Source organism: Pongo pygmaeus, chromosome 9, assembly GCF_028885625.2.
Source record: "Pongo pygmaeus isolate AG05252 chromosome 9, NHGRI_mPonPyg2-v2.0_pri, whole genome shotgun sequence".
Taxonomy (NCBI): Eukaryota; Metazoa; Chordata; class Mammalia; order Primates; family Hominidae; genus Pongo; species Pongo pygmaeus.
This window is the reverse complement of record NC_072382.2, coordinates 87612100-87639247: the sequence shown is the minus strand read 5'-3', so window position 1 is coordinate 87639247 and position 27148 is coordinate 87612100. Positions and strand designations below refer to the sequence as shown.

Below are 27148 nucleotides of genomic sequence, written 5' to 3'. Positions count from 1 at the left end.
GATTCACATTGGGAAGATGGCCCATCAGAGTCTCTGGCATACAAAGATTTACTGGATGAGTTCCAAGCAGGAGAAACTGCATAGGCAAGGCTATAGGCTGGAAAAGCCAAGAATCATAGACTCTCAGGATTGGGAGTGTAAGGGACACTGCTGGTTGCCCCTTCCTCCTTATTAACAACCCCACCCAATTTTTTCAGTTATCCATCTTCCTCCAAATGGGCACGTAGTTTGAGGGAGTCTTGGTCCTTCCCAGAATCAACCAGTAGGTCTCAAATCCAAGCCATCATAGTGTTGTGGTCCCTTGTCAGTGATTACTTTAGGTGTAGATATATGACCTAATTCTGGTCAAAGAAATGTGAGGGTGATTTGCCAGAGGACTTCTGGGAAAAGCTTTCCTCATCACAAGAAAGCCCCTCTTCTTCCCTGGACATTTCCCGGGTAATGGTTCTACTGGCCAGGGTAAGGAAGGTAAGGTTGGATGTAGGGCAAAGTGAGCAGTTTGGATTGGGTCAGGGATCATGATGCACTTTCCAGTGGGGTAGGCTCTAATTTGAAAGCAAGTTTTGAGGATGTTAATTCTCAAGAGGACTAAAGAGGAGAGCCCACAGGGAACTATAGTACTAACTGAAGCATGAGGAGGGAAGAGCCTGATGGGTTCCTAGATGCGGAAATGAGAGGTGCAAATCCAAGAGGCCAAGAAAGAGGAGTCTGTGGTATGTGAGGGTGAGCTGGATGTGAAGGTAAAAGTGAGAGGAAGAATTCTCAGATTGTGAACTGTGTTGTGGTGGACTGACAGTTGTGGGAAGTTGAGCTTGAGCTCCAGAAATGGAACAATGATTAAAACAACTACTACCACCTAGTTTTACTGAGTGGCCAGTACTCAGTAAAAGATAATAAAGTTGTCTTTACTATCTTTGAATCATACAACAGTCCTAGGATGTGAGAGTGCATTATTGTCCTTAGACAAGCGGTTCAGAGGAGGCAGAGACTTGCCTAAGGCCATATGACAAGCAAGTGGCAGGATTCCAACCTGAATCTATTCTATTCCAACGTCTTTCCTTGTTCCATATCGAAATCCCTCAATCCTATGTTGTTAAAACTCAGCATTTCTGAATTGTGTGTGTCCCCATAAATATGCTCCCTCTCCCCAAACAACCACAAGAAAGCAAACACATTCCTAAAGTGAATGAAATCAGCAACAGGTATCTGCAGGAGTCCATGTGCATCAGTCTCAGGGCTAGAGTCCCTTGCAGGGACATGGGGTGAAATGGATTTGTGAATTTCCATGCCACATCAAGGTGCCATGTTAAAGAGCCTCAGCAAGAAAGCCAGGCCTTGCATCTTGGGCAGGTTCTTCAGACCTGCACAGGCAGAGCCTTTTAAGTACACACCAAACACTTCATGGAGCTCTTGCTCCCATGATGCCCCCTTAAGTAGGTGTCAGGATATTTAATGGCCTCCACATTTTGAAACCTCCCTGCACAGCTTGTGGAGCACTCTAGCCAACACAGATGTTACCTGTGTGCCCCCAGCAGCCCACTCCTGAACATTCCTAGACAACTCCCTGCACTGGGTTCCAAGACAGGCTGAGAAATTGCCTCCTTAGAGGCCTTTGGAAAGAAAGATCTCTTCAGCAAGCCTGACATGGGAACAGATGGAATTGATTAGCTTTTAAGAGACCCTTGAGCTCTGCATTTCTGCAGGTTTGCCTTTCCTAGTGGCATACACTGAGAGGTTCATGAAGCTATAAATCAATCAGCTCAAATCAAGGCCAAGGGGAAAAATGACTCCCTGACCCACAGGCAGGGCATGGGCACAAATCAGTGGAAATGATAAGACTAGAACTCAGGCCTCCTGCCTCTTATTTCAAAAGTTTTTACTCCTCTCCATTGTGCACAGTGATAGTTATTCCCTCCACTATTTGAATCAAACTTAATTTGCAATTATTATATTTATGTAGCACTTCGAACTGTTAGGGTGAACTCAAATACAATCCTGCCAACTGCCCTGTGCAACAGACAAGGCAGCCCCTTTCCACACAAGGAAATAGACAATTCAGGAAATTCACTGACTCCCCAAACCTGTACAAATAGAGATATAGCTGAACCTAGGGTTGGAGTTTCTATTTGCCTCCAGGACTCTTTCTGCTACTAAGCTATAAACTTCCAATGGTCAGAAGACAAATTTGTTTGCTCATCATTTTATACCCAGCAGCTAGCACAGGGCCTTCCACACACTTCTTGTCAGATGGAAGGAAGGATGGATGGAAGGAGTAGTGGATAGATAGAAGAAATTTTATTTTTCTGATGACTTCCAATAGAATCCTAGAGGAGTGAGCTTCTATTATCCATGGCTCCCTACTTAAAGACAGAGCTCTAACTCTATAACTTTGTTTAAAATGCATTGCGTGTTAAATTTTTAAAACATGAATGTAAAAAGTAAATGTAAAAAGTGAAAAAATTCCTTTAAGGATCTTCAGCAAGAAGACTTGCATAGGGCTTAGTGGGCACTCAGTAAATGTTTCTGAAACTTAATTGGATTTAAATGCTAGGATGGGGAGATAAAAGTACTTTCAAAAAGTTTCTGTTACCAGGATAAAGGATAGACTTTATCCCTTATTTGCAAAGTAACTTTATCCCCAAATCCAGCCTGTCAGCTGGGGAGAAATTAATAGCTAGAGTGAAATGAGATTATGTCCTACACTTCCAGAATCCTTGGTTCTGGAAAATTAATAACAATGTCCAATCCTCATCACAAATGAGGTTCCATAGATTGCCCTGGCCTGCTGCTGCAGGATGGACCCTGGATAAGCCAATCTGTGCTTCTCAAGTGCAGTCAAGTGGACGACACAGATGTGATGTTGGCGTGGTAACATTTTTACTAACTGGAAGAATAGATGAAGCTAGAGTGAACCTCCTTGGATTGTAAGGGGGTGGGAGTGGAGGTAAGAAGTAGTAAGGAGCAGAGAAAATTACCTTTTACTAGACAAAGATGCAGGAAGCTTGAATTCAAGTAATAGCAGAACAAATACAGGTAAAATGCTGGCTAAAATAATTAAGATAAATAGGTAAATGATTTTGATTATTGAACTGGGAGGGCAGTGTTTGAGAGTAAACCTCTACCTAGGCCAGTGGTTTTAAACCTTTGTTAAGAATTCACTTATGGAAAATTACAGACTCCAGCTCTCTTGCCAGTTCTGATTCACTGTGTCAGGAGTAGGGCCCAAGACTCTCCATTTTAAAACTACTTACAAGTTTTTCTCCTGCAAGAAGCTTATTCTCCACACAAGTAACAGATGGGCCATATTTTCTTAAACATTACCCTGGGAAAACAAAAGCATCAAAGAGCAAACCCAAGTGGAAGTCCACTCAACTATTCTCACCTTATATCCCTATGGAATAGGGATACAAGGAAAGAAAATATATTTGCACAGTTGTGCAGTGTGTGTTTTAAACTAAGTGTTATTATTACTATTATCATTTTGAGATGGAGTCTTGCTCTGTTGCCCAGGCTGGAGTGCAATGGCATGATCTCGGCTCACTGCAACCTCCACCTCCTGGGTTCAAGCAGTTCTCCTGCCTCAGTCTCCCGAGTAGCTGGGATTACAGGCATGCGCCACCCTGCCCCACTAATTTTTGTATTTTTAGTAGAGGAGGGGTTTTGCCATGTTGGCCAGGCTGGTCTCGAACGCCTGACCTCAGGTGATCTGTGAACCTCAGCTTCTCACAGTGCTGGGATTACAGGCGTGAGACACCTCGCCCAGCCTAAGCTAAGTGTTATTTAAAGAGTCAAAAAGAAAAAAATTAACTTAAAAGTGTATGAAGTAGAAAAGTTACAGTAAACTAAGGTTAATTTATTATTAAAGAAAATTTTTTTGATAAAAATTTAGTGTAGCCTAAGTATACAGTGTTATAAAGTCTACATTAGTATACAGTAATGCCTAGGCTGTCACATTCACTCACCTCTCACTTACTGACTCACCCAACGCAACTTCCAGTTCTGCAAATTTCATTCATTGTAGATGTCCTGTACAGGTGCACCATTATATATATATATATGTGTATATATATATACACCTCATTTTTACCATACTTTTTAAATGTTTGGGTGTTCAGATAGTAACAAATATTTACTATTTTGTTACAATTACATACAGTAGTCAGTACAGTAACATGATGTACATGTTTGTAGCCTAGAAGCAATAGGCTATGCCACGTAGCGTAGGTGTGTAATAAGCTATACGACGTAGCGTAGGTGTGTAATAGGCTATACCACGTAGCGTAGGTATGTAATAGGCTATGCCACGTAGCCTAGGTGTGTAATAGGCTATACCATGTAGCCTAGGTGTGTAATAGGCTATACCATGTAGCCTAGGTGTGTAATAGGCTATGCCACGTAGCCTAGGTGTGTAATAGGCTATACCACATAGCGTAGGTGTGTAATAGGCTATGCCATGTAGCGTAGGTATGTAATAGGCTATACCACGTAGCCTAGGTGTGTAATAGGCTATACCACGTAGCGTAGGTGTGTAATAGGCTATACCATCTAGGTTTGTGTAAGTGCACTTTATGGTGTTCACACAATGATGAAATTGTCTAATGATGCATTTTCCAAAACATATATCCATTGTGACTGTATTTTGTTGAAGATTTTTATATCTGTGTTCATCAAGGATATTAGCCTGTAGTCTTTCCTTTGTAGTGTCCTTGTCTGGCTTTAGTATCAAAGTAATGCTGGCCTTGTAAATGAGTTTGGAAGTATTTCCTCCTCTTTTTGGAAGAATTTGAGAAAGACTGATATTAGCTCTTCTTTAAATATTTGGTAGAATTCAACAGTGAAGCTATCTGGTCCTGGGTTTTTCTTTGATGGGTGACTTTTGATCACTGATTCAATCTCCTTACTCACTCTTAGATCTGTTCATATTTTCTATTTCTTCATGATTCAGTCGTGGCAGGTACTATGTTGCCAAGAATTCATCCATTTCTTGTAGATTATCCAATTCTTTGATATATAATTGTTCATAACAGTCTTTTATGATCTTTTGTATTTCTGTAGTATCAGTTGTAATATCTTCTCTTTCATTTCTGATTTTGAGTCTTCTCTCTTTTTTTCATAGTATAGCTAAGGGTTTGTCAATTTTGCTTATCTTTTAAAAAAAAACCCAACTCTTAGTTTTGTTGATCTTTTCTATTATTTTTCTAGTCTTTATTTACTTCTGTTCTGATCTTTGTTATTTCCTTCCTTATGCTAACTTTGGGCTCAGTTTTTTCTTTTTCTAGTTCCTTGAGGTATAAGATTAGGTTACTTGTTTGTGAGACTTTTTTTTTTTTTGGAGACCCCATCTTGCTCTGTCACCCAAGCTGGAGTGCAATGTTGCGATCTCAGCTCACTGCAACCTCTGCCTCCCGGGTTCAAACGATTCTCCCACCTCAGCCTCCTGAGTAGCCAGGATTACAGGCGCCTGAACAATGCCCGGCTAATTTTTCAGTAGAGACGGGGTTTTGCCATGTTGGCCAGGCTGGTCTGGAACTCCTGACCTCAGTTGATCCACCCACCCTGGTCTCCCAAAATGCTGGGGTTACAGGCATAAGCCACCACGCCAGGGTCCTTTCTTCTTTTTTGATGTAGGAGTTTATTGCTATAAACTTTCCTCTTAGAATTGCTTTTGTTGCATCTCATATGTTACATTATGCTGTGTTTCCAGTTTCATTTATCTCAAGATATTTTTAAATTTCCCTTTGTAAATTACTTCTTTGACCTAAGGGTTGTTCAGAGTATGTTGTTTAATTTCCATGTATTTGAATTTTTCAAAATTCCTCCTGTTACTGATTTCTAGTTTTATATCATAGTAATTAGAAAAGATACTTTCCACAGATAGGATTTCAACATCCTTAAATTTGTTAAGAACTGTTTTGTGGCCTAACATATGATCTCTCCAGGAGAATGTTCTGTATGCATTGGAGAAGAATGTATATTCTGCTGCTGTTGAAAGAAATGTTCTGTATATGTCTGTAGATCCATTTTGTTCAAAGTGTAGCTCAAGTCGAATGTTTTCTTATTTATTTTCTGTCTGATCTGTCTATTATTGAAAGTTGGATATTGAGGTCTTCTGCTATTATTGTATTGCAGTCTATCTCACCCTTCAGATATTTTAATATTTGCTTTATATATTTAAGTTCTCCAAGGTTAGGTGCAAATATATTTATAGAAGTTATACCCTCTTGATGAACTGACTCCTTTATCATTATATAATGATCTTCTTTGTCTCTTTTTTACAGTTTTTGACTTAATATCTATTCTGTCTGATATAACTAACCCCTGTTCCTCTTTAGTTTACATTTGCATGGAATATCTTTTTCCATCCCTCTACTTTCAGTTTCTGTTTTTTTGGATTATTTTTTATTATACTTTAAGTTTTAGGGTACATGTGCACAACGTGCAGGTTTGTTACATATGTATACATGTGCCACGTTGGTGTGCTGCACCCAGCAACTCGTCATTTAACATTAGGTGTATCTCCCAATGCTATGCCTCGCCCCTCTGCCCACCCAAAAACAAGCCCCGGTGTGTGATGTTCCCCTTCCTGTGTCCATGTGTTCTCATTGTTCAGTTCCCACCTATGAGTGAGAACATGCGATAGTTTGCTGAGAATGATGGTTTCCACCTTCATCCATGTCCCTACAAAGGACATGAACTCATCATTTTTTATGGCTGCATAGTATTCCACGGAGTATATGTGCCACATTCTCTTAATCCATTCTATCATTGTTGGACATTTGGGTTGGTTCCAAGTCTTTGCTATTGTGAATAGTGCCACAATAAACATACATGTGCATGTGTCTTTATAGCAGCATGATTTATAATACTTTGGGTATATACCCAGTAATGGGATGGCTGGGTCAAATGGTATTTCTAGTTCTAGATCCTTGAGGAATTGCCACACTGACTTCCACAATGGTTGAACTAGTTTACAGTCCCACCAACAGTGTAAAAGTGTTCCTATTTCTCCACATCCTCTCCAGAACCTGTTGTTTCCTGACTTTTTAATGATTGCCATTCTAACTAGAGTTAGATGGTATCTCATTGTGGTTTTGATTTGCATTTCTCTGATGGCCAGTGATGATGAGCATTCTTTCATGTGTCTTTTGGCTGCATAAATGTCTTCTTTTGAGAAGTGTCTGTTCATATCCTTCGCCCACTTGTTGATGGGGTTGTTTTTTTCTTGTAAATTTGTTTGAGTTCTTTGTAGATTCTAGATATTAGCCCTTTGTCAGATGAGTAGATTGCAAAAATTTTCTCCCATTCTGTAGGTTGCCTGTTCACTCTGATGGTAGTTTCTTTTGCTGTGCAGAGGCTCTTTAGTTTAATTAGATTCCATTTGTCAATTTTGGCTTTTGTTGCCATTGCTTTTGGTGTTTTAGACATGAAGCCCTTGCCCATGCCTATGTCCTGAATGGTATTGCCTAGGTTTTCCTCTAGGGTTCTTATGGTTTTAGGTCTAACATTTAAGTCTTTAATCCATCTTGAATTAATTTTTGTATAAGGTGTAAGGAAGGGATCCAGTTTCAGCTTTCTACATATGACTAGCCAGTTTTCCCAGCACCATTTATTAAATAGGGAATCCTTTCCCCATTTCTTGTTTTTTTCAGGTTTGTCAAAGATCAGATGGTTGTAGATAAGTGGCATTATTTCTGAGGGCTCTGTCCTGTTCCATTGGTCTATATCTCTGTTTTGGTTCCAGTACCATGCTGTTTTGGTTACTGTAGCCTTGTAGTATAGTTTGAAGTCAGGTAGCGTGAGGCCTCCAGCTTTGTTCTTTTGGCTTAGGATTGACTTGGCAATGCAGGCTCTTTTTTGGTTCCATATGAACTTGAAAGTAGTTTTTTCCAATTCTGTGAAGAAAGCCATTGGTAGTTTGATGGGGATGGCATTGAATCTATAAATTACCTTGGGCAGTATGGCCATTTTCATGATATTGATTCTTCCTACCCATGAGCATGGAATGTTCTTCCATTTGTTTGTATCCTCTTTTATTTCATTGAGCAGTGGTTTGTAGTTCTCCTTGAAGAGGTCCTTCACATCTCTTGTAAGTTGGATTCCCAGGTATTTTATTCTCTTTGAAGCAATTGTGAATGGGAGTTCACTCATGATTTGGCTCTCTGTTTGTCTGTTATTTGTCTATAAGAATGCTTGTGATTTTTGCACATTGATTTTGTATCCTGAGACTTTGCTGAAGTTGCTTATCAGCTTAAGGAGATTTTGGGCTGAGATGATGGGATTTTCTAGATATACAATGTCATCTGCAAACGGGGACAATTTGACTTCCTCTTTTCCCAATTGAATACCCTTTATTTCCTTCTCCTGCCTGATTGCCCTGGCCAGAACTTCCAACACTATGTTGAATAGGAGTGGTGAGAGAGGGCATCCCTGTCTTGTGCCAGTTTTCAAAGGGAATACTTCCAGCTTTTGCCCATTCAGTATGATATTGGCTGTGGGTTTGTCATAGACAGCTCTTATTATTTTGAGATACGTCCCATCAATTCCTAATTTATTGAGAGTTTTTAGCATGAAGCGCTGTTGAATTTGGTCAAAGGCCTTTTCTGCATCTATTGAGATAATCATGTGGTTTTTGTTGTTGGTTCTGTTTATATGCTAGATTACATTTATTGATATGTGTATGTTGAACCAGCCTTGCATCCCAGGGATGAAGCCCACTTGATCATGGTGGATAAGCTTTTTGATGTGCGGCTGGATTCAATTTGCCAGTATTTTATTGAGGATTTTGGCATTGACGTTCATCAGGGATATTGGTCTAAAATTCTCTTTTTTTGTTGTGTTTCTGCCAGGCTTTGGTATGAGGATGATGCTGGCCTCATAAAATGAGTTAGGGAGGATTCCCTCTTTTTCTACTGATTGGAATAGTTTCAGAAGGAATGGTACCAGCTTCTCCTTGTACCTCTGGTAGAATTCGGCTGTGAATCCATCTGGTCCTGGACTTTTTTTGGTTGGTAAGCTATTCATTATTGCCTCAATTTCAGAACCTGTTATTGCTCTATTCAGAGATTCAAATTCTTCCTGGTTTAGTGTTGGGAGGGTGTATGTGTCAAGGAATTTATCCATTTCTTCTAGATTTTCTAGTGTATTTGCGTAGAGGTGTTTATAGTATTCTTTGATGGTAGTTCGTATTTCTGTGGGATCGGTTGTGATATCCCCTTTATCATTTTTTATTGCGTCTATTTCATTCCTCTCTCTTTTCTTCTTTATTAGTCTTGCTAGCAGTCTATCAATTTTGTTGATCTTTTCAAAAAACCAGCTCCTGGATTCATTGATTTTTTGAAGGGTTTTTTGTGTCTGCATCTCCTTCAGTTCTGCTCTGATCTTAGTTATTTCTTGCCTTCTGCTAACTTTTGAATGTGTTTGCTCTTGCTTCTCTAGTTCTTTTAATTGTGATGTTAGGGTGTCAGTTTTGGATCTTTCCTGCTTTCTCTTGTGGGCATTTAGTGCTATAAATTTCCCTCTACACACTGCTTTGAATGTGTCCCAGAGATTCTGGTATGTTTTGTCTTTGTTCTCATTGGTTTCAAAGAACATCTTTATTTCTGCCTTCATTTCATTATGTACCCAGTAGTCATTCAGGAGTACGTTGTTCAGTTTCCATGTAGTTGAGCGGTTTTGAGTGAGTTTCTTAATCCTGAGTTCTAGTTTGATTGCACTGTGGTCTGAGAGATAGTTTGTTATAATTTCTGTTCTTTTACATTTGCTGAGGAGAGCTTTACTTCCAACTATGTGGTCAATTTTGGAAAAGGTGTGGCATGGTGCTGAAAAGAATGTATATTCTGTTGATTTGGGGTGGAGAGTTCTGTAGATGTCTATTAGGTCTGCTTGGTGCAGAGCTGAGTTCAATTCCTGGATATCCTTGTTAACTTTCTGTCTCGTTGATCTGTCTAATGTTGACAGTGGGGTGTTAAACTCTCCCATTATTATTGTGTGGTAGTCTAAGTCTCTTTGTAGGTCTCTAAGGGCTTGCTTTATGAATCTGGGTGCTCCTGTATTGGGTGCATATATACTTAGTATAGTTAGCTCTTCTTGTTGAATTGATCTCTTTATCATTATGTAATGGCCTTCTTTGTCTCTTTTGATCTTTGTTGGTTTAAAGTCTGTTTTATCAGAGACTAGGATTGCAACACCTGCCTTTTTTTGTTTTCCATTTGCTTGGTAGATCTTCCTCCATCCCTTTATTTTGAGCCTACGTGTGTCTCTGCACGTGAGATGGGTTTCCTGAATACAGCACACTGATGAGTCTTGACTCTTTATCTAATTTTCCAGTCTGTGTCTTTTAATTGGAGCACTTAGCCCATTTACATTTAAGGTTAATTTTGTTATGTGTGAATTTGATCCTGTCATTATGATGTTAGCTGGTTAGTTTGCTCGTTACTTGATGCAGTTTCTTCCTAGCCTCAATGGTCTCTACATTTTTGTATGTTTTTGCAGTGGCTGGTACTGGTTGTTCCTTTCCATGTTTAGTGCTTCCTTCAGGAGCTCTTGTAGGGCAGGCCTGGTGGTGACAAAATCTCTCAGCATTTGCTTGTCTGTAAAGGATTTTATTTCTCCTTCACTTATGAAGCTTAGTTTGGCTGGATATGCAATTCTGGGTTGAAAATTCTTTTCTTTAAGAATGTCAAATATTGGCCTCCACTCTCTTCTGGCTTGTAGAGTTTCTGCCGAGAGATCAGCTGTTAGTCTGATGGGCTTCCCTTTGTGGGTAACCCGACCTTTCTCTCTGGCTGCCCTCAACATTTTTTCCTTCATTTCAACTTTGGTGAATCTGACAATTATGTGTCTTGGAGTTGCTCTTCTCAAGGATTATCTCTGTGGCGTTCTCTGTATTTCCTGAATTTGAATGTTCGCCTTCCTTTATAGATTGGGGAAGTTCTTGTGTATAATATCCTGCAGAGTGTTTTCCAACTTGGTTCCATTCGCCCCATCACTTTCGGGTGCACCAGTCAGACATAGATTTGGTCTTTTCACATAGTCCCATATTTCTTGGAGGCTTTGTTCATTCCTTTTTATTCTTTTTTCTCTAAACTTTTCTTCTTGCTTCATTTCATTCATTTGATCTTCCATCACTGATACTCTTTCTTCCAGTTGATCGAATCGGCTACTGAGGCTTGTGCATTCGTCACGTAATTCTCGTGCCTTGGTTTTCAGCTCCATCAGGTCCTTTAAGGACTTCTCTGCATTGGTTAGCCATTTGTCTCATCTTTTTTCAAGGTTTTTAATTTCTTTGCCATGGGTTTGAACTTCCTCCTTTAGCTCAGAGTAGTTTGATCGTCTGAAGCCTTTTTCTCTCAACTCGTCAAAGTCATTCTCTGTCCAGCTTTGTTCCATTGCTGGTGAGGAGCTGTGTTCCTTTGGAGGAGGAGAGGCACTCTGATTTTTAGAGTTTCCAGTTTTTCTGCTCTGTTTTTTCCCCATCTTTGTGGTTTTATCTACCTTTGGTCTTTGATGATGGTGACGTACAGATGGGGTTTGGTGTGGATGTCCTTTCTGTTTGTTAGTTTTCCTTCTAACAGTCAGGACCCTCAGCTGCAGGTCTGTTGGAGTTTGCTGGAGGTCCACTCCAGACCCTGTTTGCCTGGGTATCAGCAGCGGAGGCTGCAGAACAGCAGATATTGGTGAACAGCAAATGTTGCTGCCTGATCGTTCCTCTGGAAGTTTTATCTCACAGGGGTACCCGGCCATGTGAGGTGTCAGTCTGCCCCTACTGGGGGGTGCCTCCCAGTTAGGCTATTCGGGGGTCAGGGACCCACTTGAGGAGGCAGTCTGGCCGTTCTCAGATCTCAAGCTGTGTGCTGGGAGAACCACTACTCTCTTCAACGCTGTCAGACAGGGACATTTAAGTCTGCAGAGGTTTCTGCTGCCTTTTGTTTGGCAATGCCCTGCCCCCAGAGGTGGAGTCTACAGAGGCAGGCAGGCCTCCTTGAGCTGCGGTGGGCTCCACCCAGTTCGAGCTTCCCAGCTGCTTTGTTTACCTACTCAAGTCTCGGCAATGGCGGGCGTCCCTCCCCCAGCCTCACTGCCACCTTGCAGTTTGATCTCAGACTGCTGTACTAGCAATGAGTGAGGTTCCATGGGCATAGGACCCTCCGAGCCAGGTGTGGGATATAATCTCCTGGTGTGCCATTTGCTAAGACCATTGGAAAAGCGCAGTATTAGGGTGGGAGTGACCCGATTTTCCAGGTGCCGTCTGTCACCCCTTTCTTTGACTAGGAAAGAGAATTCCCTGACCCCTTGAGCTTCCCGGGTGAGGCAATGCCTCGCCCTGCTTTGGCTCATGCTCGGTGTGCTGCACCCACAGTCCTGCACCCACTTTCTGGCACTCCCCAGTGAGATGAACCCGGTACCTCAGTTGGAAATGCAGAAATCACCCGTCTTCTCTGTCACTCACGCTGGGAACTGTAGACTGGAGCTGTTCCTATTCGGCCATCTTGGCTCCACCCTCCCCCCCTTTTTTTTTTTTTTTTTTTTTTTTTTTGAGACAGAGTTTTGCCCTTGTTGCCCAGGCTGGAGTGCAACAACACAATCTCAGCTCACTGCAACCTCTGCCTCCTGGGTTCAAGCAATTCTCTTACCTTGGTCTCCCTCGGTAACAGAGATTATACGCACCTGCCACCACGCCCGGCTAATTTTTGTATTTTAGTAGAGATGGGGTTCACCATGTTGGTCAGGCTGGTCTTGAACTCCTGACCTCAGGTGATCCACCCACCTTGGCCTCCCAGAGTGCTGGGATTACAGGCGTGAGCCACTGCACCCGGCCTCTGTGTGTTCTTAGAGGTGAACTGAATCTCTTGTAGGCAAAATATAGTGGGTCTTTTTTTTTTTTTTAACCTTTCAGCCACGTTAGCCTTTTGATAGGGGAATTAATTCATTTACATTCAAAGTAATTATTGGTAAGTAAGGACTCACTACTGCCATTTTGTTAATGGTTTCCTGGTTGTTTTGTGGATCCTCTGTTCCTTTCTTCCTCTCTTGCTGCTGTGGTTTGACAGTTTTCTGTCAACATCAAAAGTTTCTGTTAGAAACTTTTCTTCAAAGAATTAGGTATTTTAATCCAAATGTATCAGGCATTGTGCTCACTACTTTTCATATATTATCTTTATTATCATATATTATCTTTAATTGTTACTACTTTATTGGAAACATTTCATTTTTTGAAAACTCCTCTTTTACAGATGAGAAAACTGAGGCTCAACTGTAGTCATTTGTCAAGGTCACTACTAACCAGATGACCTAGAATTTGAGTCTAAGTCTGTCTGACTCTCTGCTCTGAAGCTTCTCAATAAAATCAATGTTTTTCAAGTTGGAGTGCGTCTCACTGGAACTTATCCCTGACCAAAGACACACACATCTTTTCTCAATCATTTCAAAGCAAATACTTTTTTGGCCTTTAACATTCCTGATCTTGAATGTTCTGAGATTCCTTCCTTTCAAGGGATTTGTAGTTTGGAGGCTGAACTTAGTCAAAACAACACATTAAATCAAATGTGTACTTCTCCCCTTCCCCCTGCTTAATTGCATCTGATGAGTAGTCCTTTCAGACATATAATTCCAGGCACTTAGCTGTCTCTTACATTTGCTTCCAGGGATCATGGTCCCTGAAGTTTAAGCATATGTTTTCCCAGTGAACTTTTGTGTGCTTTGAAAACTGCATTGTGTTCTCTCTTATTAAATTCCAGCTTTCATAACTAATATGCGATGATAGCTCCAGAAATGTTCATCTGGTAAATTAAAGTGGGTGGGGTCTTCTGCTTACAAATTACTTCAGGATAGGACTCAGATCCCCGCCCATAGAATTGCCTCATAAATGCTAGTGTAAAATGGATTCGAGCTTTTACAATTTCAGCTTGTTCTTGGTTTAGGGGACTATTATCTTGGTGTATCTTCATAGGGTTCTGAGCTCCTAGCCTATTTCTTAAACTGAGCCTGCAGATTTATGATTCAGTGGAAAAAAAATGTGTGACTACTTCTCAAACCTGCTTTGGAAAAACAAGCAGATAGGATGTTTTTCTCTCCCTATCTTGTACTTACATGTAAATAAGTGACTCATTGGCTGCGCCTCTGAGTCAGGGAGACAGTAATTTCAGAATCGCAGGTTTGATGATTATTTGCTTTGGATATCAAATGTTTGTATTAGAACAGAGACATTCCAAACAGAGACCCAGATTCACTAGAGGCCTTCTAGACGTCAGGAAGGTGTTTGTTTTATAAAGTGGAGGCATGTGTGGGTCTGTGCCATGTTCACAGCCATAAAAGAAAGTGAACAGTGTTAAGTGTGACTTTTCAGGGAAAGGGGCCTAAAGCCTCTGATTATTATTTCTGAAGGAGTAAATATTTTAGTAGAAAAAGAAACTCTTTGTACCAACTCTCTCTGAGTTTCTTGGCACATTTTAATATTCTAAGTAACAGCTGAAACTACATTAACTTTCTCTGTTCTAATTGGAAGCATCTGTGACTTGCGGAATTAGAATGTTTAGATTCTGAAGTGATTTTCTATTTGGACAGAGGTGTCAATTTCAGCTGAAATTTCCTTCTATTCGGCCTTTTTTCCCCCTCCTGATTATAAAATGTTCAGTCAGCTAATGATGTGATGGAGGTTCAAGGCCTTCTTCAACAGCTTTTCCATGTACTCATGATTTTTAGTGAAAATTGCACGTATACTTCTTCAGCTATTTGCACACCTTATCAGGATTCTTCTTATTCAAGGAGAGCAGATGGAGAAACTCTTTCAACCCTTGGAACTCAACTGGAACAATTATTTTCTGCCAAAAAAAATCTCATAATCGACAAAGAGGATAGAGCAATATCTGAGATTTGCACATTCGAGGAAGAAAAAAAAGAGTACAAACAATTAGAAACCTATTTCAGTTTTTCTCTGTGTTAATAGAAGCCTGTCTTCTATAGGTCTTAGTGTTTTACAATCATCACCTGAAACTCCAACAAGAAAGGCAAGAAGGCACAAAGGTTTCTTACCTGCTTTCCCTTACTACTTTGACAACTTACCTCAGCGATATTACCTCATTTTATTGAGCTTCGTTAATCTCAGGTGTAAGTGAGAACAACAACATATACCTCCCAGACTTGTGGCAGTAAGTAAATGGCATAGCATTTATAAAATGTTCCCAATGGGAGCTAAATAAATGTTGGCTCTTTTTTTTTTTCTTTCTTGCTTTTTACATATGGCAACTAAGGCAATAATGACATGACTTGCCTCAGTCCAAAGATCAGGTCTTCAAGGAGCCAACACTAGGACTGAGGTTTGCTGGTTTAACACCTTTAAGTCTCCCTCCATAGAGTTTGGCAAAGAGTGAATTGTAGACTACCAAAAAGTCATGAAGGGCAAAAGACTGTGGGTGATATATAATCAACCTCTCAGACCCCCTTCCCCACTGGATACCAAAATCCATGGATGCTCAAATCCCTGATATAAAATGGTATAGTATTTGCATATAACATACACATCCTACAATATACTTTAAATCATCTCTAGATTACTTACTATACCTAATACAATGTAAATTCTATGTAAATAGTCGTTACAAGACTTGGAACCAACCCAAATGCCCATCAATGACAGACTGGATAAAGAAAATGTGGCACATATACACCATGGAATACTATGCAGCCATAAAAAAGAATGAGATTGTGTCCTTTGCAGGGATGTGGATGAAGCTGGAACCCATCATTCTCAGCAAACTAACACAGAAACAGAAAACCAAATTCCACATGTTCTCGCTCATATGTGGGAGCTGAACAATGAGAACACATGGACACAGGGAGGGGAATAACATACACTGGGGCCTGTCGGCGGGTAGAGGAGGGGGCAGGGTAAGGGAAGGGATAGCATTAGGACAAATACCTAATGCATGTGGGGCTTAAAACCTAGATGACAGGTTGATAGGTGCAGCAAACCACCATGGCACGTGTATACCTATGTAACAATACATTCTGCACATATATCCTAGAACTTAATGTAAAAAAAAAAGAAAAAGAAAAAAATAATCATTACACTACATTTTTAATGTGTTATTTTTTACCGTTTTTTTTTTAATTGGACTTTTTTTCTTCATCTGGTTTTTTGTTTGTTTGTTTGAGACAGAGTCTCATTCTGTCACCCAGGCTGGAATGCAATGACACAGTCTTGGCTCACTGCAACCTCCGCCTACCGAGTTCAAGCAATTCTTCTGCCTCAGCCTCCTGAGTAGCTGGGACTACAGGTGCGTGCCACCACACCCAGCTAATTTTTGTATTTTTAGTAGAGATGGGGTTTTGCCTTGTTGGCCAGGCTTGTCTCCAACTCCTGACCTCAGGTGATCCACCAACTTCGGCCTCCCAAAGTGCTGGGATTACAGGTATGAGTCACCATGCCCGGTCTTTTTTCCTAATATTTTCAATCCACAGTAGGTTGAATCCAAGATGTAGAACCTGTGGATATGGATGGCCAAATGTAAGCTTCTTCACAGAGGCTTTGTGTTATTACCAGGATTTTAATTAATGACTACACAGGGAAAGGACTCAAAATAATGCCACTAAGAGAATGAGCTTGACTTTCTATAGTAGACACCTAGCAAATGTAGTTTTGAAATTAGTAGACTGGATCTACAGATCAGTGAGTTTTTGAGAGTGAAAAGAAAAATAAATGTATTAATAATTGTGTCAAGACACAGGGGAACTAAAGTATGTGGTTGCCCTGTTCATGAACCATAGCATGAAATTCTGTGTCTCTTGGAGAGGCAGTGACATTCATACCTTTGACAAACATTTCTTAAATTCCACCTGAAAATTTATAGAGAGGCTCCTTTACGACTGACTTTGTACATGTATTATTTTATTTAATGCTCATACCAGCTTAGTGAGATAGATTTAATGATTACAGCTCCATTTTATTATTATTATTATTATTATTATTATTATTATTTTCTTTTTTTTGAGATGGAGTCTCGCTCTGTTGCTCAGGCTGGAGTGCAGTGGCGCAATCTCGGCTCACTGCAAGCTCCGCCTCCTGGGTTCATGCCATTCTCCTGCCTCAGCCTCTGAAGTAGCTGGGACTACAGGTGCCTGCCACCACGCCCGGCTAATTTTTTTGTATTTTTTAGTGGAGATGGGGTTTCACCGTGTTAGCCAGGATGGTCTCGATCTCCTGACCTCATGATCCGCCCACCTCGGCCTCCCAAAGTGCTGGGATTACAGGCATGAGCCACTACACCCGGCCACAGCTCCATTTTAATAATGAGCAATGGAGATTCGGTGGAGTTAAATAATTTGCCAAAGTTGCATAATAAATAAGGGTTGGATCTGGGCTTTGAACCCAGGTCTGTCTAGCTCCGAGTCACAGATAACTGTGTGCCTTGCTAGATTACAGTCATGGAACTCTAGAGTTTTGGAAGTTATCTGATCTACCTTCTTCATCTTACCGACTGAGGAACAGGCTCAGAGAGGTCTGGTAACTTTCCCAAACTCACATAGTTAGATATAGTCATAGAAAAACTCACATTGCTCTTGTTCTAAATGCTCCATTCCCACATTCAGAGAAAGGAATAGACCATCTATGCAGAAATCCCTTTCTGAAGCAGACGCTATGTTTGCAGGGCTGCATTAGGGGACCCATGCAATCAATGGAAGTGGAGGATACAGTTCCTGCCCTTCTGAGCTTCAAGTCTACTGGAGGAAAATCATCCTGCAGGACCAAGAGGGAGGCAGAGAAAGGGGAGGGCCAAGGTGCCCTAGAAGGGACTCCAGGCCCAGCTCTGCAGCTCTCTCACTCTGTGAATTAGCCATTCTGGGCCCGCTTGTTCTCTAATTCTCGTTGGTCTTCAAATAATGTTTCTGTTATAACCCATTGCTAGGTTTTTTGGGGTTTTTTGTTTGTTTCTTTGTTTCTGATCTGACTGGATCAGAAAACCCCTCTAGATCAGAGATAAAGTCTTGCTCATACTTGTTTTCCATGTGCTCAGCACAGTGCCTGGCACAAAGCAGAATGCATGAAGTCAGTACAGGGCCTAAGCACTTGTTAATCTCAAGTGTGGGAAATTGAGGAACCCCCATCCATTCCAGGGAGGTCCCACTGATGGAGTCACATGGACAGATGTCAGGGTCCACGCCTTTACACCTGGGCCTAAAGTCAGGAGCACTCCACATTCACTGGTTACCTGGGAGGGTCAGAAGGAAAGGGGGCCTCCATGGGGCTGGGAGGGGGACATAGCCACTCCCTCTGTAACTTCCCACCTCAGAGGCGAACAAGATGGGCTTTCCAAGGTACAGGAAGTTAGCTATGGTTGTTCAGTGGGTTCAAATAATCAAAATATTCTTCAGGATAGAAAATAACACCAAAGAAGGATTATGAGTGACCCACCACTAACATGTTCAGTTGTCTGTGGCCACCCCATCCCGCACTTCAGTCACACGTCCCTGAGGATGTTCCACAGAAAGCAGTGGAAAGTGTGATTTTAAAGCTCTTCCAAGGCGTGGACAGTTACCTCACTTGAGTCTCTCCAGTTCTGCCCTCCAGGCCTACAGAGCCTTCAAGGATTTCTTAGATCTGCTTCCTGGGCTTCTTAGACCTACCTATATTTTCTTGCTGTACTGTTGACTCTGGGAGACTGCTACTGAGCTCTAAAAACAGCCTCTTGCAGGTTCTCAGAGGACAGGTTCCCTTCCTGCCAAAAAATGTGTGGAATGGTGGTTCCGTTGGCAACAGCAAGCCTTTCTTAGAGTTGAAAGTGCATATCCCTCCTCCTGAGCCCAGCTGCAGTGGTTTGCCTAATGTCACTGACTCTGTTTTAATTACGCCCTTTATTGTTGGACTTGGTGCCAAGAAGCCTAAATGAACATTGTCTACTTGAGTGGGTGTTGTTGAGGGTTCTTTTTTTCTATTCTATTTTAGGAAATTTCCAAGAATCACTCTTCTACAGGCCGAGATAAGGGTTAAGAGTCTTTTTCTCAAGAAATAACATTCTCCTAAGTGAACATTATCTTTGTTTTTCTTTCTCTCTCGTGTAACTGAATTCAAACATTCAAGAGGATTTTTCTGGCTCCTGATGGAAACTGAAGATAGTGATGTAATTTGCATGCCTTTGTCGGATGGAGGAAACTTCACTTACACTTGCCTTAATGAAATTCCAACAGACTTTGAGCTTTAAGAAATGTACAGGGAAGGAACTGTGATATCACCACTACTCATAGCTACTACACAAAAATTGGATGGTTGGCATATTTGCTTCCTAGGGCTACTGTATGTAACAAAATACTACAACAGAAATTTATTTTCTCATAGTTCTAGTGGCAAGAAGTCCAAAATCAGGTGTCAGCAGGTCGTGCTCCCTCTGACACCTGTGGGGGACACTCCTTGCTGCCCCTTCTAGCTTCTGTTATTTGCTGGCAATCCTTGGCATTCCTGGCCTCTGGATGCATCACTCCAATCTCTGTTTCTATCATCCCATGGGTATTTATTCCTGCATGTCCCTTTCTTCTCCTCTTCTTATAAGGATACCAGTGCTTTTAGATTAGGGCCCACACTAACTTCATCTTAACTTGACCACATCTGCAAAGACCCTATTCCAAATAGGCTCACAGGCACCCGACATTAGAATTTGTGGGGAGCTGGAGATCACCTCCACCACCCCATTATAGCTTTTAGTGGGCTCTTCAGCTGGTTCTAGAAGTCAAATTGACACCAGGCAGATAAGAGAAAAATAAACAAATTGTGTTAGTTTTACATATACATGGAGATCTTAAGAGAGTGAAGTCTGTAGAAGTGGCCAAAGCAAGATGCTTTTGTGCATTTTGGATGAAGAATGATAAATTCGAGAAGAAATGACAGGACAAAGAAAATCTGGCTGGGTGTAGTAAATTTCCTAGGGGAGTCACTGGAAGATATATGGGGAATGTAAAACAGGTGGATGATGATAAGCGTTACTTTGTTAAGTATGTTTATTCAAGTCGATCGCAGCCTCCATTTCCAAGTCTCTCATGATAAGGGCATTTTCTCCCCTGGTATGGAGAGGTTACCCCTCCCAGAGGAATCTTTATCATAGGCTGCATGCAGGAAAAGACAGGTCAGCTCTCCCTTTCTGAAACTACAATTTCTCCAAGTGTTTTCAACTCTAAATAATCAATTAACGAGATGGCATATTTGGGGATGGGACAGCCTTCACAACTTCAAATTTCAACATATTTTCCTGAGGGACATAACTCAAATGGCTGGAAATTTTTCTCACTCAAAAGGTTTGGGTATTTTTCCACTCTCTACCATAAGTAACCAATATCAGCTACCACTTTTGGAGAATTTACCACATGCCAAGCCCTAGGCCATGTTCCTGATATATATTCTTTTATTTAATCTTCATATAAATACTTCGAAGTAAACATTATTATATGCCTAGTTTACAACTGTCAAAATAAAAGCCCAGCTCCACCTCCTTCCAGCACCCATATTCTGAACAACTTACCATACCTAACACATACATCGCTTATAGAGTACCTGCCTTGTGCCTGGTGCTACACTAGGCCCTGGGAACAAATGTCATCCTGCCCTCAGGGAACATAAGTCTCTTGGGAGGAGATATGCATCAGAGATATAATTTCCTAAATATCAATTACTACCTCCCAGTGTCATAACATCATTTCCCAAAAGGAATTCTTTTCCTTTGCTCTCATTGCCAGAGGTCTGTTGAAAGAACAGTGGCTGCTGAGATGAAAACCAGTGCACAGTCCCTCAAAAAGGGGGTTCCCTCACTTCCACTTTAATCAGAGCTCCAACATGTCGACAGGTTGGAGCTCTGATTAAATTGGAACTGAGCATCTCTGGACATTTTTATTGAACAAACAAAATGTTTCCTAGCCACATTATGCTGAGGAAAAAACAACCCTAAAATCTCAATGCCTAAAGCACAGTTTATTCTGTGCTCTGCACCATGCGTCTCTGACCCCCACATCTAGGGACTGTGCTCTATGTCACCCTCACACCGGATGCAGGCTAATGAAGTAGTCTTATCTGGAACTCTACAGGTTATGTGGCAAAAAGAAAGAGAGAAGATGGTAAATCACACTGACTCTGAAACACTCCCACCCAGAGGTGTCATGTTGCATTTCATTGGCCAAAGCAGGTCACCGGGCTGTGCTTTATTTCAACAAATCATGGAAAGGCAGCCTGCCTTGTGCCTGCGAGAGAGAACAGAATATATTTAGAGAACAGAACGAATTGCTTCCACGAATGGACAGAAAGAAGTTTCAACCCTGTTCCAGGATGAACAGCCCATAATAAATATGCCTTTCAGAACAAATGAAATAAGTATTTGAAGGAATAGATCAGGTACTCAGTGCAATTTTTGTTAAATGACCATTCCCTTCCCTCTCTGTGTACTTAACCCAAAGCTCCATGCAGCAGAAGCCGTGCCCCTTCTCTGGCCACTCGTTTGGTCAGTGGGCCCTGATGACCAAGCACCAGCCAAGAGAGAACCTGTGGTCTTTTTTGGAAACGAAAGTAGGAAAGTCCAAATGTGAAAGCCATGAGTCAGGGGACAGTGACGTATGTTCCTGAGCAATTCCCTGTAGCTTCCCTTTAAACAGCAACCTCCTGAGTACACATACAATATAATTTTAGATATAGATATTAGGCTAGGCACGGTGGCTCACGCCTGTAATCCCAGCACTTTGGGAGGCTGAGGTGGGTGGATCACTTGAGGTCAGGAGTTTGAGACCAGCCTGGCCAACATATAGTGAAATCTCATCTCTAGTAAAAATACAAAAATTAGCTGGGCATAGTGGCACATGCCTGTAGTCCCAGCTACTTGGGATGCTGAGGCAGGAGAATCACTTGAATCCGAGAGGCAGAGGTTGCAGTGAGCAGAGATCATGCCACTGTACTCCAGCCTGGGTGACAGAGTGAGACTCCATCTCTCAAAACATATATATATATATATATATATATACACACACACACACATACATACATACAAAGAGAGAGAGAGAGAGATTTTATTTACTCACAACTTTTCAGGAATAGACTGTATTTTATGTAAAGCAAGACATCTATTTGTTTAAACCCTGGATTCCATAGGTAGGCAGCATGCCATATCCACCATATATTTTTCCATCCCTCAAGTTCCAAAATTGATTCCCTGAAGTAAACAGGAAAAACTTGGGAGAAGTAATCAGTAGCTAAAATTATTTTTGTTTTTGTCCTGTTCCAGTTAATGGCTATTAAAGGCAAGATTTCCATAACTGCTTCTATTCCAGATGCCCATGTTCTCAGCTCTAGGAGTAGCAAAAGAAGTTGCATTCTAATGAATCAGAGGAGTCATTAGCCTTGATGAGTGTTCAGGTTGCAGTAACTCACTGCAGGATGTTTAGCGCCTTGGGATCCCCGGGCAGCCTATAATTTGCTCAAAAGCTGGAAATGTTTCTGCACCTCTGCAGAGCCTGGCCTGTGGCTTCCTGTGTCTTCCCACCTTCCTGCCTCCCATTGTGCCTCAGAGCAGGATAATACCACTTTAAACATGTCACATTAGCTGTCAAAGGCAGTGCCTCAAGGACATCATTCATTCCCAGGGGTTTTGACTCATTCTCAAGGAGAGAAGATTGAAACAGACCCAGCTGTGGAATACAGAGAGCTCCTTGGCACCTAAATCACTACCCCAATCATCCGTAAAGAGCTGCCAGGAAACCATATCAGCAGGATCTCAGGGAGGCTCCCTTTAGCACCCCCTTCAAACTTAGCATACTGGACAAGGTTAGACAAATATTAAGATTCACGTGTCTACAGAGTTTTACAGTGTGCAGAGATTTTGCAAATTTGCCTTGTTTGATTCTCACAGTCATTCCTGTAATGGAGAAACCATTGTCCCCATTTTACTGCTGAGAAAACTAAGGCACAGAGAGGTGAAGTGACTAGTTCCAAGTCACACACCTATAGGGGCCATGTTTCTGGGATCTAAGAGACCTGTGTTCTAATCTCACCTCCACCTTCACAGATCTACCTCTTAATCTCATCTGTAAAATGATGGCGATGCCCTCTGGATAGTGTTGCAACAGCATTATGACAATGTACATAAAGGGCCTGCCAGTGTCCCTGGAACAGAGATACTCAAAAAAAGCTCATTAAATAAAAATAAATGTTGCCTTTTTGTGACATGTTTTCCCTTGATCTCTTTCTCATTGAATATTAGCTTTTGTGGGGAACATGGAAAATTAGTCCCAATTGTGCATCACCAAAGATCCTTCTATTTTGTTCCTACTCAGTGACCCACATAATGAAAGATTTTCTACCTGCCATACTTTATTTACAACCGTCTTCTTATTTCAGTAACACATATAACTATCCATCATGGCTCCTGACAAACATGCATATTGAAATAGATGATTCTAGCTAAAACACTAATTTGTAATTATTTACAAACATTTACCAAACACTTACTATGAGCCAAATATCTCTCTGGACATTTTGCCAGCATCTGAGCCCAGGCGATCTGACTCCCCAGCCCACACTTTTAACCTCTGCACTAAGATCAGCAACACTAAGAGCTACCATTTGTTATGTATTTACTATGGGCCAGCAGACACTGTAATATATTTTTTAAAGATACATTGTCTTATTTAATCATTGTAACAAATAAGTGTATGGTGCAGGTGGTGTCACTTCTTCCATTTTACACATGAGGAACTGAAGCTTGAGGAAGGGAAGTAACTTATTCATAGCCATGTAGCTAGGAAGTAATAGAGCTGGGTTTCAAGCCTGCATTTGCAAAGCACATACATTAAACCCCTAGTCTATGCTACATTCTCTCTAACATTTCTGTGAACCGTCACTTGAGTTGTTTGAAGCCTCATCACTTGTCAGTGCTTTGTATGATTGGAAATCCCTTGAAAATCCCCATCCCAGCCTCAGGGACTCCTGTGGGTCTGAGATCTCAGGGTGAAACTAAGCAGGCCTAGGTAGGAGCACCTCCTGAGGCACCTAAATATTCTTCCTGAAGCCACTAAGAAGGAATGCAGAGGGGTGAGTGTCTGCATTCCTCAGGTGATCAGAATCTCATGTGTATCAGTCCATTCTCATGCTGCTATAAAGAAATAACAGAGACTGGGTAATTTATAAAGAAAAGAGATTTAATTGACTTGCAGTTCCACGTGGCTGGGGAGGCCTCAGGAAACTTATGATTGTGGCGGAAGGCAAAGGGGAAGCAGGCACCTTCTTCACAAGGTGGCAGGAGAGAGAAGTGCAAGCAGGGGAAATGCCAGATGCTTATAAAACCATCAGATCTCATGAGAACTCATTCACTATCACAAGAACAGCATGTGGGAAACTGCCCCCATGATCCATTCACCTCCCTCTCTCTGCATGTGGGGATTACAGGTTCCTCCCTTGACACATGGGGATTACAATTCAAGACGATTTGGATGGGGACCCGGAACCACCATATCATCATGGAAACAGATAAGAACCAACCCCATCACTAGTTACTGCTAAAGAAAATGGTATCTTCAGAATGAAAATAGGCTAAATCTGTGAATACATTGCCGAGGTCATTGAAGAGGTATTCTTCCCTGGGGGTACTATATCTTCTTTGAGCTGCTTTAGATGCAGTACTACCAGGAAATGGAAGGATGGGCAAGGTTCTGGCTGGGACCTGCAATACATTTGCTTATCATCATAATCCCTAGCCCTGCACATTTTACTTCCTCAATATACTTCAAAGAAAACTATTAGGGACCCCAATGTGCATTTCTGTTTGGTACACTTCCCACCTCTAGGTGTCTGTCAAGAACTAGATCCTTGAGAAAACCAATATTTTGCATTAGTGGAAAGTGCATCGGACTCAGGATCCTGGTTCAGGTGGACCCAGCTGCTCATGAGCTGTGTGACCTTGGACAAGTGACTTCACCTCTCTGGACTTTAGTGTCCTTATTTATAAAATAAAGTCTTTGGACTAGACATCTCAAAATCCCCAGCCAGGGCAATCCTTTCAAAATCCTTTGTAGCTAGCTGCAGTTTAGGCAATAGATGGAAAAGCGCTTTGAGAAGTGGTTAAAAGCTCTTAACACATTTCAAAAGGTGTTATTTTTGCAGAGCAGAGCATGAAATTATACATGTAGAAAAAGAAAAAAGAGTCCTTTGAAATTTTAGTAGCTCAAATTTAAATGTAAAAATGTTCATTTTAAGTGTCCCTCCTCCCTCTCCTTCTTATCTTCAACAAAGAGGGCCTATTTTAATGTACACAGATAATTTAAGTATTCACACCTATCCTGTGTTTAACCACACCAGAGCTTTGGTAAGGTCTAAAATAGTGCATGGATCTTACCCCTTTGTTTGCCTTCTCCATTGATAAGAGTTGTTAAGAGTCTTCCTCTTCCTGGTAGGGGAGAAAGAGCCATCTCTGCAAGTGGAGATTTCCTTTATAGAAGTAAATTTCCTTTACAAAAGAAAAACTTGTGCCCTGTTTTTAGAGCTTTTCCTGCCTCTGGTGATTCTAGATGGTCTTTAGCTCAAAATAATCTACAGGTCAAATAGGCACATTTTAGGATGGCATATGCTGGTACCCTTCACCTAGACCTTGCTCTCAAATCTCATGAGTAAGTTAATTCAAATACCTACCCTGCCGCACTTCAGTGCGGTAAATGGAGCCCTGTACTCCCCAAGTCTTAAAGTCTGGTGTTTGCCTCTTTCCTGGTTCATCTACCATCTCCACGTGCTCATCTTCCTGCTCTAAGCCACAGGCAACAGCACAACCCACATGATCCCTTGAACATGATACAACATAGCACACACACAAGTTGCCTTTGTTCCAACTCTCTTCCAGCTTTATTCAACACTTTTCATCCTCATCCCTCAACTATCATTATCATCTTTCATGTATTCATTTTCCATTTATTCAGAAATTGTGCATTGTGCATCTATTATGGACTAAGTTTAGGGATACAGTGGTGAACAATAACAACAAAAATAGATGCACACTTTGCCCTCTGAAGTTCACAGTCTAATGAGGGGGATGGGGATTATTAATCAAACAGCCACACAAATAAATGTGACAAGTTTGTTTATATAGGGATGGAGTACTTTGAGAGCATACAGGAGAGAGCCTCTACTTTGAATTGGAAGTTATCAAGAGCATGAGTATGAATTAACTAAAGAGTGAGGAGAAGCATGTGTATTAGGCAGAAGGAATGGTATGTGAACTTGTAATTGCCCAATGGGTTCTTCTTGCCCACTGTATAGACAAAAGCAATTCACGAAGACCATAGTATTGCAGTAAAGGAAGGGTTTAATTGACACAAGGCAGCTGAGAGGAGGGAGTGGCTCAGCCTCCTGAGAACTCAGACGCTGGGGATTTTATGGATAATTTGGTGGGCAGGAGGCTAGGGAATGGGCACTGCTGATTGGGGATGAAATGATAAGAGTGTGGAAAATGGTTCTTGTGCACTGAGCCCACCTCCGGGTAGGGGCCACAGGACCATTTGAGTCACGAGTCATGGGTCTTGGTGGGGTCAGTTGGTTGCCAGAATGCAAAGATCTGAAGAACATCTCAAAAGACCAATCTTAGGTCTACAATAGTGATGTTATCTATAGGAGCAACTAGGGAAATCAAAAATCTTGTGACCTCGAGCCACATGGCTGTTAAGCAGCAAGGGATTATAGAAACTATGCCTACATTTTATCAGAGGTCAGGCCCTTTCCATAATCCTAATCTTGCGGCCTTTCCTTAGTCTTACAAAGGCAGTTTCAGCCCCCAAAACTGAACAAGGAAGGGATCAGTTTCATGGAGAGACTATTATCACACTTGCTTCAAAGTTAAATTAGAAACTAAATTCCTCCCATGGTTAGCCTGGCCCTGCCCAATAATGAGTGAGGACAGCCAGCCTGTGAGACTAGAAGCAAAATGAAGTCAGCCATGCTAGATTTCTCTCACTGTCATAATCTTTGCAAAGGCGGTTTCAAAGTAGTACTGGAGTAGGAAGAACATGGCACATAAAGGAATGGAAAAAGACCAGTGTGGCTGAAGAGTGTGGAGTGAGAAGAGGAGTGGAACAAGATGAAGTAAGGAAGTTGGCAAGAGCCAGACAAGATTCGGTAGGCATGTTGAGGACTTTGGTCTTTATT

General features: G+C 41.4%; 2 protein-coding genes across 4 annotated transcripts in view; one reads left to right on the top strand and one right to left on the bottom strand.

Annotated features, from left to right (window-relative positions):
- Positions 1–27148, top strand: part of ME3 (malic enzyme 3) — a 231982-nt gene that overhangs the window by 127145 nt on the left and 77689 nt on the right. The gene's annotated exons all lie outside the window — the stretch shown is intronic.
- The window catches only part of LOC129007300 (protein tyrosine phosphatase type IVA 1-like), a 93256-nt gene continuing 82365 nt past the window's right edge, over positions 16258–27148 (bottom strand). The window contains exon 2 of the mRNA XM_054438023.1: positions 16258–16482. The gene's annotated coding sequence lies outside the window, so the exon portion shown is untranslated. The remainder of the gene's footprint in view (positions 16483–27148) is intronic.